This window comes from Cucumis melo, chromosome 8 (genome assembly GCF_025177605.1).
Source record: "Cucumis melo cultivar AY chromosome 8, USDA_Cmelo_AY_1.0, whole genome shotgun sequence".
Classification (NCBI taxonomy): domain Eukaryota; kingdom Viridiplantae; phylum Streptophyta; class Magnoliopsida; order Cucurbitales; family Cucurbitaceae; genus Cucumis; species Cucumis melo.
This window is the reverse complement of record NC_066864.1, coordinates 23,855,778-23,872,393: the sequence shown is the minus strand read 5'-3', so window position 1 is coordinate 23,872,393 and position 16,616 is coordinate 23,855,778. Positions and strand designations below refer to the sequence as shown.

The 16,616-nt window shown below is 32.0% G+C and overlaps 1 long non-coding RNA gene across 3 annotated transcripts; it reads left to right on the top strand.

The window, feature by feature from the left end:
* The first annotated feature begins 3,612 nt into the window (after positions 1–3,612).
* LOC103486016 (uncharacterized) lies at positions 3,613–5,912 on the top strand. 3 transcript variants are annotated; one of them, XR_536974.3, is made up of 4 exons: positions 3,618–4,036; positions 4,193–4,312; positions 5,363–5,452; positions 5,623–5,912. It is a non-coding gene; the product is annotated as an uncharacterized LOC103486016 (long non-coding RNA). The 3 variants fall into 3 exon arrangements; XR_007823317.1 differs by having other exon boundaries at positions 3,613–4,036; positions 4,193–5,452; XR_007823318.1 differs by having other exon boundaries at positions 3,613–4,036; positions 4,193–5,452; positions 5,571–5,912.
* The last annotated feature ends 10,704 nt before the right edge of the window (positions 5,913–16,616 follow it).

The following is a 16,616-nucleotide window of genomic DNA, read 5'->3' as shown; positions in this document are numbered from 1 at the left end:
TATAATAATATCCTATTTATTATTATTACTAAAGTTATATATATATATATATATATATATATATATATATATAATAATAAATTTTTTTTTTTAAAAACCGTAACCCTAACGCGCGCCCCCTCTCCCTTTTTATTTTTTTCGTTTTTTCGGTCTCTTCTCCACCGCAGCGCCGCCGCTCATCCATCTCCGTTTCCTCTCCCTTCCGAGCCGCGAGCCGCCGAGCCGAGCCGCGAGCCGCCGAGCCGAGCCGCGAGCCGCCGAGCCGAGCCGCGAGCCGCCGAGCCGAGCCGCGAGCTGAGCCCCCAAGCCGAGCGAGCCGCGAGCCGAGCCGCGAGCCGAGCCCCAAGCCGAGCGAGCCACGAGCCGAGCCGCGAGCCGCCGAGCCGAGCCGCGAGCCGCCGAGCCGAGCCGAGCCTAGCCGAGCCGAGCCACCTAAGCCTTCCTTCCTTCTTTTCGGTTCACGGTGAGTTTTCGGTAAGGTTTGTTTTGATGAATTCCCTAATGTTACCTCGACCGATTCGAGTTTGAATGTTGGATTAAGATATGGCCCTACTTTTCTCCCTTGAAGGTAGTGCAGAGTTGACGCTTAAGTTCTCGGGTTCCGCGGCAGACCTAGTTGGAGTTAGCTTCCTTTCCTTGGGTAAGTCAACGGATGTCGCTTCCGACCTTTCTTTAACGACTGCTACAAAAATCTTCAACTAAAACTTTCGTGTTCGCTAGGTAGATCTGTTGAGCGTGGTTTTCGTTCGAGGGGCATAACCGAGTTTCAGGTAAGGGTTTTCCTACTACTGGACCCCGAGTCCAGGCTAAGACCGTAGTAATCCACAGGGGATTACACGTTAATGACTGTACTGAATATCTGTATGCGTGTTGACTGTTAAGTACTGATATTATTTTCGGTCTGATGAAAATATACTGTGACTGCTGTTGTGGATTGAAATTATATGTTGATGGACCTTAAAGTTACGGTTAGTATGTATTAAACTCTGGTCTGGATGTGGTTCATGGAGTTTGGATGGGGAAAGACAGTGAGTCCGGTTTTGGTTGATTAGTCGATTGGGCCTAGGGTTTCCCTATTGGTGTACGAATCGGTAATGCATATAGCAACTGAGGGTGTAGATGTTTAGACCTATACTATCTGACTGACAAAGCCTATGGCGGGACTGTAATAGGAATGCCGTTGTGATGTGACTGATGTAGATAGTTTGGTAAGGGCTGAGGGGTAACGGTTAGCTTCATCTATGGGGTAGTGTACCTTACTGATGTGTGCATCCTTCGGGAGCACTAGACTGATATGTGCATCCTTCGGGAGCACTAGACTGATATGTGCATCCTTCGGGAGCACTAGACTGATATGTGCATCCTTCGGGAGCACTAGACTGATATGTGCGTTCTACGGAACCACTAGACTGTTATGTAGGGTACCCCCGAATAGGAAGTTAACTGTTGTTCCCTAACGGGCCCAGTAGTGGGTCCCTTACTGGGTATGTTTATACTCACCCTTTCTCTTCCTTAACTTTCAGGTAGGGTTACAGCGAGGGGCAGACCGACGAGAGGCAGGAAGGATGCGTGAAGGCCATATGGACGCGTCCGTTTTTCTTTCGCTTCCGCTATGTATTTTGTCAGAATATTTTGATTGTGATTTTTGGACTGGTGACTTGACATTTTATTTTGTGACTTTTTGAGTTATTAAAAATAGGGCCCGAAACTGTCTTTTGTAAGGTTTATAATGTTTTACTGAATCGTATCTGGTCTGTTTTAAATTTTATTTTGAATGGTCGAGTTTTGGTATTTGGTAGTGACCTCAGCTTAGTCCGGAAAAGTTGGGTCGTTACACAATATTCACTTTTAAAGACATTGCTAAAGTGTTAAACTTTTATTCATCAAACTTTCAGGAACTAGTTAAAGAGCATAAAGAAATTTGACTCTTCCAAGTTATCATCGAGGAATATCGTCTTGACATACACTTTATGTATAGAAACCACATACAATTACAAATGCTTTTAAGGCTCTATAGTGACTAATTTAGTCAACGATCCTCTCGAACAAAGTTTCAACTGAACCTCCCTTAAAATAGACGTTCATCCATTTAACTCTTATCTAGGCTAACTCCTCTCTAGAGTATATCGTGACTACTTCTAAGGTTCCACTACACCTTTGTTCAATCTAAGGAGTATATCAACAAGGCTAAACCAAGGACGACATAACTCTGATACCACTTTTAGAGACAACTTGGGGTATAAGTCCTCATGCCTTGTAAAATATTGCATATTTGATAGTTTAGACAATATCATAAACTTCCATAAGATATCTCATGAGCTTCATAGATTATGTGCATATTTCCACACTACTAGAAAACTTTAGCAATATGCAAATAATGTTATACGACCAAACTTGATTAAAAGTAATAGTAATAATTTCAACTCAATGGAAATTAATAACCAAATTACTTGACAATTCGTGACGTAAATCTTGCATAACTTTGTCAAATATGACATACATGAAATATTATTTGTACTGATCATGCCAACATGCTAATAAACATGCTCAAGTAGATCACAATAGTGTCTCTTGATTTAAATATATAGGTCAATATGCAACATTATTATGATCATTATCAATAAATGTAGTCAAAGTTTTACAATCATATCATAGATTTCTTGAACATAAGATATGCTACCTTAGTTAGACACCCCCACACTTTTAAATATTTAGGTGCATAACATATCTAAAGTTCAACAATACCATTTTGAATAATTTTGCTTTCAAATTGTTGAAAAAACAAATGTTGATCACTGTTATGTAGTGGTGAACCATTGCCCATGAAGGCAAAATTTGGCACGACCTTGATGCTAATCGCATTTGCCAATTGCTTTCCAAGCTTAACATAACTTCCCAACTCAAGCGGGCACTCGGGGGAATAAGCTAAGGAATGAAATCAAAGAAAATCATGCTCAGAGAAAGAAATCAAAGTTTTTGGAAAGGAAGATGAAGCACCACCAAACTTTTTCTTTTCAAATAAATATATAAAGAATAATAGTTATATATCTAAATTTAATTTTAGATCTATAACGGTTAATGTATTAAAACATAACATTATTCCTAGAAAATGGTGACAATATTTGTAACGACCAAAATAATAATAACTATGATAGTCATTCCCAACATGAAGACACACAATATTATTGGGACTCCACCAATATTCTTCCACAATATTAATTTGGGATACATATCAACTTGTAACTAGTTCTTTAATTTAATCATCTATAATTTCATTGTTAATTTGGAAAACACTACTACAAAACTGGATTTACTTGACACTTTTATAATTGATATACTTGACAGTTTTTAAAAACTGTCAAGAAACATAAAAAAGTGTCAAGAATAAGATAGAGTGAAAAACCTCATATTTTTTGTTTTATTTTGTTTTGTTTTTTTTTGTTTTAAATACTTAGACAGGTTAAAAGCGTCAAAATTGATTTTAATTACTTTAAATGTCAAGTAATATATATTTGCAATAATTTTTAATTCCCTCTTTTAATTTAACTTTTTCAAATTTCTCTTTTTTCCCCAAATTTAATAAAAAAGCCCCAACTTTTAATTTAACTTTTTTCCCCCAAATTTCTCATTATCCCCTAATCTTCCGTCTGCCGCTGGTAATCTGAAAAGCTCTAACTTGTTCGACATCGTCTCTTCCGTCTGCGTGGTGTTCATCATCGCTCGCAAGCCGCCGCCGCCTCTTCTGTCTGCGTGTCGTTTCGTCGTTGCTCGTGGTTGCTCGTGTTCATCGTCGCTCGTTGCTCGTGGGTGTGCGTTCTGTTCGTGTCGCTCGCAAGCCGCCGCCGCGCATTCTGTTCGTGACCCACGGCCTTTGGATGGCGACCCACGGTCTTCCGACGGTGACCGTTGATGTTAGTGTACGAAAGATTCAGTCGCCGTACTAGGATGACTGGAGAGCGGGTGGTAGAGTTTTGGCAAATTTTTCACATGGAATGGCAGATCCTTTTAGCTATGGAAATACCGACCGTGATATCTTGTAGGTCTTCGTCTTCCTCTCTGTTTCCACGTTTTATCTTCACTCTGAACTCTATTCCCTTTCGGTTCCGACTTTCTTGCATTGGATTTCTTCTTTTTATCCGAAACTTCAACTATTCTTTTCCAATGTAATTAGCTGAATTTTTGGAATTGTTAGGATGTTCTTGGTCAAAATCAAATCGTGGAAGAGAAAGAAATTGCATTGAAGAAGGGTGCTCAACTACTAAAATATGGTCGTAAAGGAAAGTCGAAGTTCTGTCCATTTAGGCTTTCTAGTGTGAGTTTAGTTCCAATAATGATTTTATAGTTAGTCTTATAAGATTTTTATATCCCTTAGACATTTATCTTTTATGTTCTGAAAGTTACCAAGCTAGCTTATTATTATTGATGAAAAATTGGTGGTATACATACTGATCTCTCTTTGCGGTCCTTTTGCATTGGTGCTTTAGTGACTTATTCAGTTGCTAAAAGTTTATAATTTTCTTGCAAGAAACTAGGGATAATTTTTGTGATCTAAACACTAGGACAGTGTTGAACATGGTTTTCTTCATTTTAATGTTTCGCAGACAATGATAATTCACGGATTAGTTGAGAAAGTAAGCTTGATCAGAATGCGATGTAGGGAAATTTTAGTACTTTTTGAGTGATATGCATAGCATTCTTCATTTCACGAGTTTAAGAATCTGTAACTCAAATTTCTCTATCTGTTTCAATCATTGTTTTCACTCCTTATAAAATGAAATGTTATTCGATTCAGTGGCTTCTTTTTTTCTTTTTAGTAGAAATTTGAACCTCTATTATTTATTTTGTTGAGGCTATATGTAGCTGGAAAAGCCTCCTTAGTTCCTCCGTAAGAAATTTGGCTGCAACTGTAATGCATTTTGATTAAATCTTGCAACTTATTATGATAATTATTTGTGTGTTTGGTACACATTATGTTCTTTGGATTTTGTGAGGTTGAAGGAGAAAAGAATCTTAATGATCTTTAATAGACAAGTTTGTATACGCATCAGCATAAATAATGTAGGTACCCATACAATAACATTAAAAAAACCTAAAAAAATCTATGTGCTTTTGTGGTGTTATTACCATTGTGCTGGAATTACCTTGCAAGGGTAAGGCCAAACATTATTAAAAATATATTGTTATTGGCTCAATGAACATCGATGAAAGGAGTTTTATTTATTTGTTTCTATGGAATTTTAGAGCCTAGAGCAATGAAGAGATCTAAATTTAAATTTATTAAGCATGTGAATACAGTTACAGTTTTTCAGTGGCTTGATAGTATTTCTTGGCTTATTCCTATTGTTTTTTCTCCTTTTCTAAGGATGAATCTTCCTTGATCTGGATTTCAAGTAAAGGTGAAAGGAGTTTGAAGTTAGCTTTAATCTAACGAATTATACCTGGACAAAGAACTGTAAGATATTAATTTATTGGTTATCACTCTAATTATTTTCTTATTTGATGCAATTAGCACACATTGTTACTTAATCCTTTCTTTGATATTTCTCGCTATGCCATTGTTCAATATCCAGATTTGCTTATAATTTGATTTTCCTCTTTTTGACGGCTACCCATGACCTTCAGACGACGATCCACTACAATCCGACGACGACCCACTGCTGTTCTACGACGCCCATGCAAATTCCGACCCACGGCGCTTTAATACTTGAGTTAGCAAGTTTGTTTATGAAGAAAGTTTTTGTTTTCATGCATCTAATACTTTAGTTAGCAAGTTGGTTTATGAAGATTGTAGCTTAGACATGTATATTTTCTTTATATTAAACAAGAAAAGGTTCATATTATAGCTTAGACATGTATATGGTTCATTGATATACATATGCAATTTCTTTGATGTAAAGTTTGAGTTTTTTTAATCGATGTGTATTAATATTGTTGGACTTCAAAACAGGTGAACGATAAAATATATGGATATTTTAAAATATAAATTTTTTATTTGAATAAACCTTATATACTTGATACCTATAAACTGTCAAGTATAAATTCACTTGACGTGTAAAACCTGTCAAAAATAAAACCCTCTTATTCTTGACACTAGATTAGTTGACGTATAAAAACTGTCAAGTATAATTATATACTTGATGCTTTTTCAATGTCAAGTATAATTATACTTGACACTTATAAACTGTCAAGTAAACCTCTCTAGCTTGTTCTTGACACTGGATTAGTTGACACATTGAAAAGCATAAGTAAACCAATACTTGATAGTTAAAAAGCGTCAAGTAAACCCAGTTTTGTAGTAATGAAATGATGTCGTGATCAATGATAAAATAAAAAATTTTATTCAATAAATACACCATTTTCAAGATTTTATTCGCAAGTATGCATATAGGAGAATTTCAAAATGAAAAAAAAAAAAAAACACTAAAACAAGATGACTTAGATTCAAAGTATAAGGCTAGCTAAGATGTTTTCCCGTATATCATGTATTGACTGACATGTTGGACACCTTGGTGCACTTCTTTATAGCAACTCACATGCGTTGAATTAGGATGTGACATATTGATATTTTGCCTTTGTTTAGAAGTTGGTGCTTCAACTTCAGTCGTACATCAAACCATTTGATTGTTGTACTAGACACTACAAGAAATCTGGCCTTTAATGTCGGTTTAAAACCGACATTAAAGGCCTTTAATGTCACTTGGCGACCGACATCTTTGCGAGCGTTATTAAAGGGCTTTAATGTCGGTTGGGCTTTAATGTCGGTTTATAACCGACATTGTCTTTAATGTCGGTTTATAACCGACATTAAAGGCCTTTAATGTCGGTTATAAACCGACATTTTTGAAGGTGTTATTGAAGGCCTTTAATGTCGGTTCATCTTTAATGTCGGTGGATAACCGACATTAAATATGTCTTTAATGTCGCTTATGATACATCTTTAATGTCGTTTTTCCACCGACATTAAAGATGTCTTTAATTTTTTTTTAACCGACATTAAAGCTGTCTTTAATGTCATTTTGAAATCGACATTAACGATGTCTTTAATGTCGTTTCTTCAAATTTATTTTTATTAAATCCTTGCATTATTGTCCATTTTGTATGACACCAAATAGTTAAAAATGAAATCTTTTACTTGTACATATACAAAATAAAATCTTAATAATGTGTACATTTATATACAACTTGCTCCAAACACAAAGAAATTATGAAGTTTAATTATTACACTGATCATCCTTTGGGAAAAAAAAAATAAAGAAAGAAAGAAAGAAAAAGAATATATTGAGAGAGCAATAACTAAAACTGCAACTAATAGTAAACTAGAACGCTTCACAAATGACCAACTTCAAGATCTTGTCACAAAGATGAGGGTCTGGCTAATTGTACTCACTTGCAACTATTTCTTCTATTGCAGTCATTTGTTTAGTGATAGCTCCCTGTAAAAGACATCAAGAAGGTTCAATTAAGTAACAATGTTATGACTTAGTTGCTAGTAGAAATATTCACATTTGATTACTAATTAATAAAGTAAAGGGTTGGTTACCAAACATAACTTTTATTGCGCAATGCGGAAGGTAGATCCTTGTTAAACTAAGTATTTGAAACAACACCACCAAAAAAAAAATTGTTAAACCAAGTGCAACCACATAACCGTCTTACCAAGATAATATTGTAACTTGTTCATTCAAGTCTTCCTAAAAAACAAATTGAGAAACAAAGCATACTCCTAAACTCAATGTCACGTTGCATTTGCTGAATATCCATAAGATAACCAAACAAAAGCATAATTTCATAAATTTCTTAGCATAGTCATACGAATTTACTCATAATTGAAGCCTTTGGTAATGTCCTACAATACATTAACGTTAGAAAATATTGTTACCTCTATCTCTGTTCATTATCAGATTTCCTAAACTCAATGTCACGCTGCCTTTGCTGAAGCAAAAAATATATACAAATAATTTTAATGCATTATATATATTTGTGAACCAAGCCTAATTTTTTTCCCTCTTTTGCTCATCCAAAAATATGAGGACTGAAAAGGAATAAATATAGTCTGCTCACCTGCGAAACATTGACTATCAGTCTCGTAAGTACATAAGCAAGAGCAACTTGATAATATAAGACTTTCTTGAACCAATATGACCATGAGATCCTTGTACCCCGATTTCCCTGTACAGCAACCTTCAAACTACATGTACACCAAGCATCAACAGGTTATTTATTCAACTAAAATTATTTTCAACATATAAGTAAAGTTGGAAGTCTCAGTAAACAAAGTGACTATTTCAACCAAATGTTCACCTAAAGTACAATGTCAACAACTAGTAAATAGTTAGATTACCACCTCTTTTTATGACCAGTAAAGTTACGTAATCAATTCATCTCATCATGAAAAAGTAAAACGAAAAATATAGGTCTACAGAAATAAAGGCAGGTTCCTCGCCACAACAGCAATGTTAGATGGACATAGGCAGGAACAGATTGTGGAGAGAAAAATAAAAAAAAATCAATTAAGCTCTTTAGCATACCTTGGCTCCTTTGTCCCCACTAGAAATATGACCACAAAGCAGCACCCAATGAAAATTGAAATATATGCTATCACTCGATACTGCATGAATGAAAGAACGTCAAAAATTTGAAAAAAAGTTCGATCAAGATAACAACCTTGCAAAATTGCAGTACCTGATATTCAATATATGTATGTGATTTTGCCTTCGTGATACTGAACACCAACAAAGCCACTGCATACAGACTAAGATTTGCAACCTACAAAAGAAGAATTCAGTTCAACATCTAAAGTAAACTCAAACAATGAAGTGCACAAGATACATCAAAACGATAAGAAGTTAGGATCTTACCATATTAAAAGCATTGCGGCAGCTAGCCAATGCCACTCTACTAGTTGAGTTCAATGTAATACAATTAACCATAGACCTGCATACAACCAATGCCAGAACTGAGAGATTTATTTTCATTTTAAATCTTCTAGATTGAAAGAACCAAGACCTTTCTAAGTGAATTGTGATCAAGACCACATCAAGATTGAGCTTCATATTTAAGAACAGCCGACAGTATTTCTGAAGGCAGAGGATGTAATAAACTCAAGAAAATAAAGATGATCAACTATGATGTCTAGTGTTCTCCACCATTATTCTTAGTAAAAGTGTTACATTTGAAAATGTCAGATCAAGAAGGGTCATACATATGTGAAACCTGAGTGGCAGCCCAACCAACATTAAAGATTGCCGCAAAGAAGCTGTAGCCTACAGTTTGCAATGTCGACGAACTTCTGGAATAGAAAGAACTCTGCCCTAATAATTTTCTGCAAACTGATATAAAAGAAGAGACTACCTGCAAACTGCAAACTGCCCTAATCTTACGACAAGGTAGCGATGTTCCGACAAGGTAGCGATGTTCCGACAGGTTTTTGTGCAAAATCGGTCCCAAATCTCTTGGTTTGTGAGCACTTCAGTTTTCCCATTAAAAAGAGGTTAGGGATGCGGACGACAAATAGATCCAAAGCAAAAGAAACACAAACAAACACATTACATATTCAAAAAGGGATGGAAGAAACTGAAATACAAATTCTATTAAAATACAAATCGAAACTTCCACAATTTTTAAGATATTTAAATATATGAGTGTTAAGAAAGTGTCAATCTATTTGAAATATTTGAATGCTCCTACTCATATATGACCCGCCCCTTAAAAAAGTTATAACTTAACCTAAAACTTCATGATAAAATACATTCTAAGTATTACTTCTACAAATGTATAATATGAACTCAAGGTTTCAACTTTCTAGATATTAATGACAGTTCACAGAAAAATCCACAAACAGTTTGCAAAGGATACATATTGATATCCGAATGCAAAAATTAACAATGTCAGTCGAACAATGACCACCAAACAATCTCAATGTAAACCTATATATTTTCCCACAATGTATGTCATGAGGTGGGAAAATAGATTGCATATTGACCATAAATTCCAAAAGCTGGAACCATCATTACAGTATAAGCATTATTCTTTGTCTTATAAAACCAAATCTTGCTTGCTTTATATGTAAAATTCAGGAAAAACAACATAGGACAAAGATTGATCCGGAATTGACTTTCAACTTCTCCAAAACCTTCGATCTTACAATGTTGACCCTACAAAAACATCAACCAGTTACAACACAACACTAAACTAATCAATAATATGTTGATCTGATATATCAACTGGTTTAACATAAAGTAACTTTAAAGGTTTAATTTTTCTTCTTTTGAGAAAGATACGTAATGTGGATATATATCAGTTGACACCCTCATCATATACTCCGCAAGTATCATTTCATTCAAATAACACAAAGAAGATATAAAAGAATCTGTCGAATAGAAATATGAAAATAAAGTCAATATATAGCTGATTTAAGTTCTTAAACTATACTTCAAACCTCATACAAATATTATTCATTATTTAATAAATTAAAGATTATGGTTTCATAAACCAAAATAATATAAGAACTAAAGAAGTTTCGAGGATCAAACTTACATCTAAACCTAAAGAAAAATATTTTTAACAGAATCAATGAGTTCGTAAAAAAAAAAAAAAAAAAAAAAACTTGATGTTTGATATATGTTAAGTTGTGTTTATAATTAAACATCTAAAATTACTTTAAAATTATCGAGGTCAAGAAATATATTCTAATTCATCATATTTGAAAAGCACTTACAGTACATTATGTGATATTAAGAAGATGAACAATACCTCCTCACTAAGAACAATCGCCTTTGATGCAATGGAGAACTTGATTTGAGAAGTGGTTACGCTAACACAAATGACTGTGACACATAAATTAAACAAGTTGTTAAAAAAACATAATACCGTCACCCATTCTTACTAAGAAACTTCACTTTCTTCCAAATAAATATATGAAAAAAAATATATATATATTAAAAAAACATAATACCGTCACCTGCAAACTGCAAACTGCCCTAATCTTACGACAAGGTAGCGATGTTCCGACAAGGTAGCGATGTTCCGACAGGTTTTTGTGCAAGATCGGTCCCAAATCTCTTGGTTTGTGAGCACTTCAGTTTTCCCATTAAAAAGAGGTTAGGGATGCGGACGACAAATAGATCCAAATCAAAAGAAACACAAACAAACACATTACATATTCAAAAAGGGATGGAAGAAACTGACGACGACAACAGGGATGGAAGAATCTGATGTATGCTGGTGGTGGTGGCGGCAGCTGTCGAAGAAGAGAGGGAAGAAAGTGATGAGATTGAGAAGGGTGAAAGAAATTTGAGAAAGATGATGGAGAAGGGTGAAAGAAATTTGAGAAAGATGAAAAATAGTGGGTAGGAGGGTTTGAGAAAAGAGTAAAGTAAGAGAGAGAAAGTTGAATTTTTACAAAATTAAAAAATAAAAATAAAATAAAAATGGGCTTTAATGTCAGTTCAAAAAAAGCAGGGTGTTTAATGTCGGTTTTAAACCGACATTAAAGATAGATCTTTAATGTCGGTTTAAAACCGACATTAAACATCCGCCTTTTGAAAAACGACATTAAAGCCCATTTTTCACTTTTTTCACCCGACATTAAAGACTAGATTTCTTCTAGTGAGAAAACCAGATAACTATTTGATTTTTTTACAAAGACTACTTCTACTAATTAGTTTTTTTTTCTTTATTTATCTAGTTTTTCAAAATCAAACAGAATTTCTAAAACTAAAAACAATAAAATCTTGCTAAAAAATTATTGAAAAGAAAGAAAGTTAGAAAATTCAAGTGTTTAGATAGGAATTGTAAAAACTAAAAGGGACATTTTTAAATATAGTAAAATAGCTAAAATATTTACAAATCGATGATAGACACGGATAAACTTCTATTACTATCTACTAATATAACTGATAAAAAAATATCAACGTTTATCCATATCTATTATTGATAGAATCTGAAATTTTGATATATGTTGTAAATATTTTGTCAAATTTGTCATTTTTTGTCAATTCCTCAAACTAAAAGCTAAAATGAAAAAGAAAAAAGAATCCTGATTTTCAAAAACTAAAAATAAAAATAAAAATAAAATGATTATAAAAAATATCGTAAATACTCCTAACCCTAATACATGGATGACATATATACTTTCACAAACCATGTGTGAAAGGGAAGGAATGAAGAGAGTTGGACAGTGAGGATAAATTATTCAAAAAAAAAAATGTCACATTTAAGTATCTAAATCAAAATATCAGAATTTCTACTAATTAGATCAGAAAATTCAAAGAAAAAATTAAAAAAAAAAAAACTATCAAAATCATCATCACAATTCGAAAATATAAATAAAATGAATTCAAATTTCAGTAGCAAATTAGACAAAAATAAATTATAAGGAGAAGCTAAGAATGATGGGGTGGAAAAAAAGGTTAATTAGAAAACAAAACACAGCTAAGTCATTTGTTGGGAATAGAAAATCGTGAAAATCATGAAACATACAGACAAAAAGGAAGTTTTGCTTTCCAAATTTGAAATATTATTCAATGTGATGACAAAATATTGAGTTGTAGCATACGTTGAATTTAATTAACTAATGCTATATAATTAATATCCAAATAATTATTTGTAAAAAATATTTCTCCATTTTAAATAGATATAAGATGGGGTTACCATTTTTTTCTTTTTTCTTTGTTGGTTGATTTTTTAATTGGAATATTTAATAAGTTAGTGGTTATTATTTTTCATCTAAAATCTTTGTGTTCACAAGCAAAGAGTAAATTTTAGATACTAAACTAAAATTTATTAAAAGGAAACGAAAATTAGAGTAAAATTTAACAAAATTCAAAGTATGGAAAAGCTGAGAAAAATTATTTTAGATTTTAGTTAAAATATCACACTTGATCCAAAAGATTGTGATAGATTGTTATTTAGATGTATTAGGAAGCATACAATAATTTTTATCTATAGAAAATAAAATTTTGATATATTTATAAATATTTTGGTTCATATATATTTTGTTATATTTAAATATAATGTAAATTATGACTTAGGGTGGGAGTTGGTTTATAGTGCATTTGGTGGGACAAATATGGTAATATCCTAAATGCTTCACGTTATGGAAGAAAGAGAGAAGCAAATACGGTAGAAAATCGTTTATCAGTGCATAATTCACGCATTATTCTAAACAAAACAAGTAGAGGAAAACCAAACCCTCAAACAAACTCCAAATTTTTAACTTCAAGTTTGAAAGCTGAAGAAAAAAAATTAGTTAAAAAGGTCTATTGTAGTTTACACCAATTCTAATTAATCCTTTAATTAAAAACGATCAAATTATTAAAAAATATTTATAAATATAATAAAACTATATAATCTATTAATAATAAATGACAATAGTTTATTAGTATCTATCAACATCTAAAATAATATTTTATTATATTTATAGATACTTCATTTTATTTTACTATTTTTAAAAACAATAAATAAATTGATTGTCATTATTTTAAAAAATATTACATTGATTTTATTCAAACAAATTACATTTTTCGATCGTAATTAAAATCAAAATTTTACTTTCTTACATATTGTCATCAAAATTTCTATATTCATCAATAAATTTAATTATATAAATAAGTGTCACCCGTTACTAACAATTTTGTAAAAGATCCCAAAATCAATATTAAATGAAAAGAGGAAGAAAAAAAAGTTTACCTATGCCCTAAATTATGTGATCAAATTTTTAACTCGAGCCTGTCTTTTGTTTAAATTTTAATCTCAAGCTTAAAAATTAAGTATAACAATTTAATTTTTCCTCTTGTCTTTTGTTTTTATCTTTTTTTTTTTTTTTTTAAATTTTAATTTACATACTGTGGATTGTCTGTTGGAGTGATCAAACCTCGAGACTGATGGTATATATATGTTTAATGTTATTTTAAGTTAGACCGATGTGCTTAAAAATATATCTACAAACTTTTATATATATGTATGTGTGTGTGTGTCTGAGAGAGATCATAGGATAAAGATAGAAGAATAATAGAGAAAAAGAATAAGAGAGAAATGGGGTGGGTTAATTGGAGATTGTTATGGGTAGGAGCCTTTGCCCTAATTCTTCTTCTAAGCTTTCATTTTCTCGCCGCCCAAACAGCGGTGGAGAAGGTTGAAATAAAGGAATTCCAACGGTTTCAATTTGGAATGTATCCCAAAAATATTCCTATTCCTCCCTCTGCACCCAGCAATAGAAATTCCGACCACTCTCCTTCTCCGCCGCCGCCGCCGCCGATGCCATCGGCCCGTTTGTTCTGATGATCAACAACACTCTCAAACTGCTTGGGTTAGGAGGAGCACTCCGATTGTTGGCTTTGTTAGTGAGAGAGTTGAGGGTTTCTTTTTTCAAATAACAACCGGCCGGAGCAAATACGTTTTGGGATGCAAGTTGGTGATTTAAGATTAGTAGAGGGTTCATGTTGGAAGTTTGGTTTCTTAAATTGTGAGGTTTTCAATGAATTTAGTTTCCATATTTTGCATTCCAAGTGTCTGATTTTTCTTTTTCTTTTTTTCTTTTCTTTGTTAGTGTTGTCTTTGGAGGTTGGTGACAACATGCTCCGACGTTTTTTCAACTTAGGTTGCGTTATTCATTATCTCATTTCAGAGCAAATAAATAGATTATATTATTAAAAGTATTCACAAACTTCGTTGTTTCTTTCAAATATATTATGTTCTCTCAATAGTTGGAATAGTAGGTTTCGAAACTACTTTTTGATATAAAATTAAATTATTAATCAGTTTTTTTCTCTTTTCTAATTTTTCTCGAAGAAAATCAGACAGATCTAAAATAGTCTGACGATAACCTAAAACAAAAGATGGAATAGTTGTCATCCAATTTTGAGTCATTACTTTATTTAATTAAATCCTTATTTTCGATTAAAGTATTATAAACATATTTCTGAGTTTTGAAATGTGATACTTGCAAGAATCGCAAGAAACATTTTTCTTAAATTTATAAATTTAACTATGGTTTTTAAAATTATGCAAATATAACAAAGAAAAAAGAACACCGAGCACATTTTTGTTTTTTTATTATTCCAAATGTACCCCTTATTGATGTACATGTATATCATTAGAATATCAAATATATACTCTATCCAGTAGAGTACATGATATGACTTATATACCAAAATATAAAATTTATTAGCAGCTATACTTATACACGTAAAATTGTAAAAAAATAAAAAATAAAAAAAAATAAAATTGGGAATCAAGTTTAAATATTTTTTCAAAATTGTAACTTTTGCCAATCATTCTTAAATTTGCAAATATCCTTAAATTTTTTGCTACCCAATTACAATTTTTATTTGAAATATTTTAGTCAAGGGGAATTTTTATGGATGATAAAAATTGAAAAAATGTAAAAAAAAAAAAAAATCTAAAAATGAGCTACATATTGTAAATATAATTATATATTATAAACGTAGATATCCATAACCTACATAGGTTACAATTTTCATATAACTCTCACATTCAATTTCATATTGTAACATCCATCCCATTGAATTCCATAATGTAACCTATATCATAATATGTCCTATAAATAGAGGAGTGTGGTGCCTTTGTAAGACACACCACAATTGAGTTCAATTGTCTTCTCTTCTTCCTCTATTCTTTATTCTTCTTTTTGTTTGTTTCATTATCCTTTATTTCATAATACGTTATCAGCACGACACTCTACAATTTTATTAATTGCAAAAGGTAGGTTATAATATTAATTTGTTTTTATGGTATTTGTGAATATTGCATGAAACAATCCACGTATACATCATGCATAGTTTAAATGTTTGAGAATGTAATATTTTATACCTATTGCATGTTGTAATTTTACATATTACGTTTACATGGTTATTGTTTGTTAAAAAATATTTTTAGTTCATGATAAGATTATGATTTAGTTCATCTTTAACCTTTTTATGATTTATGTGATTGTTTATGTTTGGTTCTTATATCAATTATTTTAAGATCAATGTATAGTTTATGGGTTCTTTATAATTTGTGTTTATCATTTAGTTGTTTACTTTCTATTAGTATAAGTTTTGTAATTGTTTTTATGATCTAAATGTTTTTATCAATTTACTTAAGTATGTTGTAAAATTAACATTTTTGGTGTGTATTGTTGTTAATTTTCCATAATATGTATATGTAATTTTTATTTGTAATTTTAATTATTGTACATTAACATGCATGTTTTGAATTATTATATATGGGTTCCATTGATTTTTGTATCATGTGCATAATATGATATTTATCTAAGTTGTCTTAGAATGCATGTTTGACATGTTTATTAAATTTCTAATATAAGTTAGTTTATTTGTTCTTTGTTATAGTTTTACCATGTCAAGTCTTAGAATTTCTAGCTCTTGATATCAATGGTGATAATTATTTATCATGGGTGCTTGAGGCTGAAATTCATTTAGATGTCATGAATCTTGGAGAAACGATTAAAGAAGGAAACACGACTTCAAGTCAAGAAAAGGCGAAAGCCATGATTTTCCTTCGACATCATCTTCATGAGGGACTAAAGATTGAATATCTTACGATAAAAGATCCCTATGAATTATGACAAAGTTTAAAAGAAAGATATGACCATA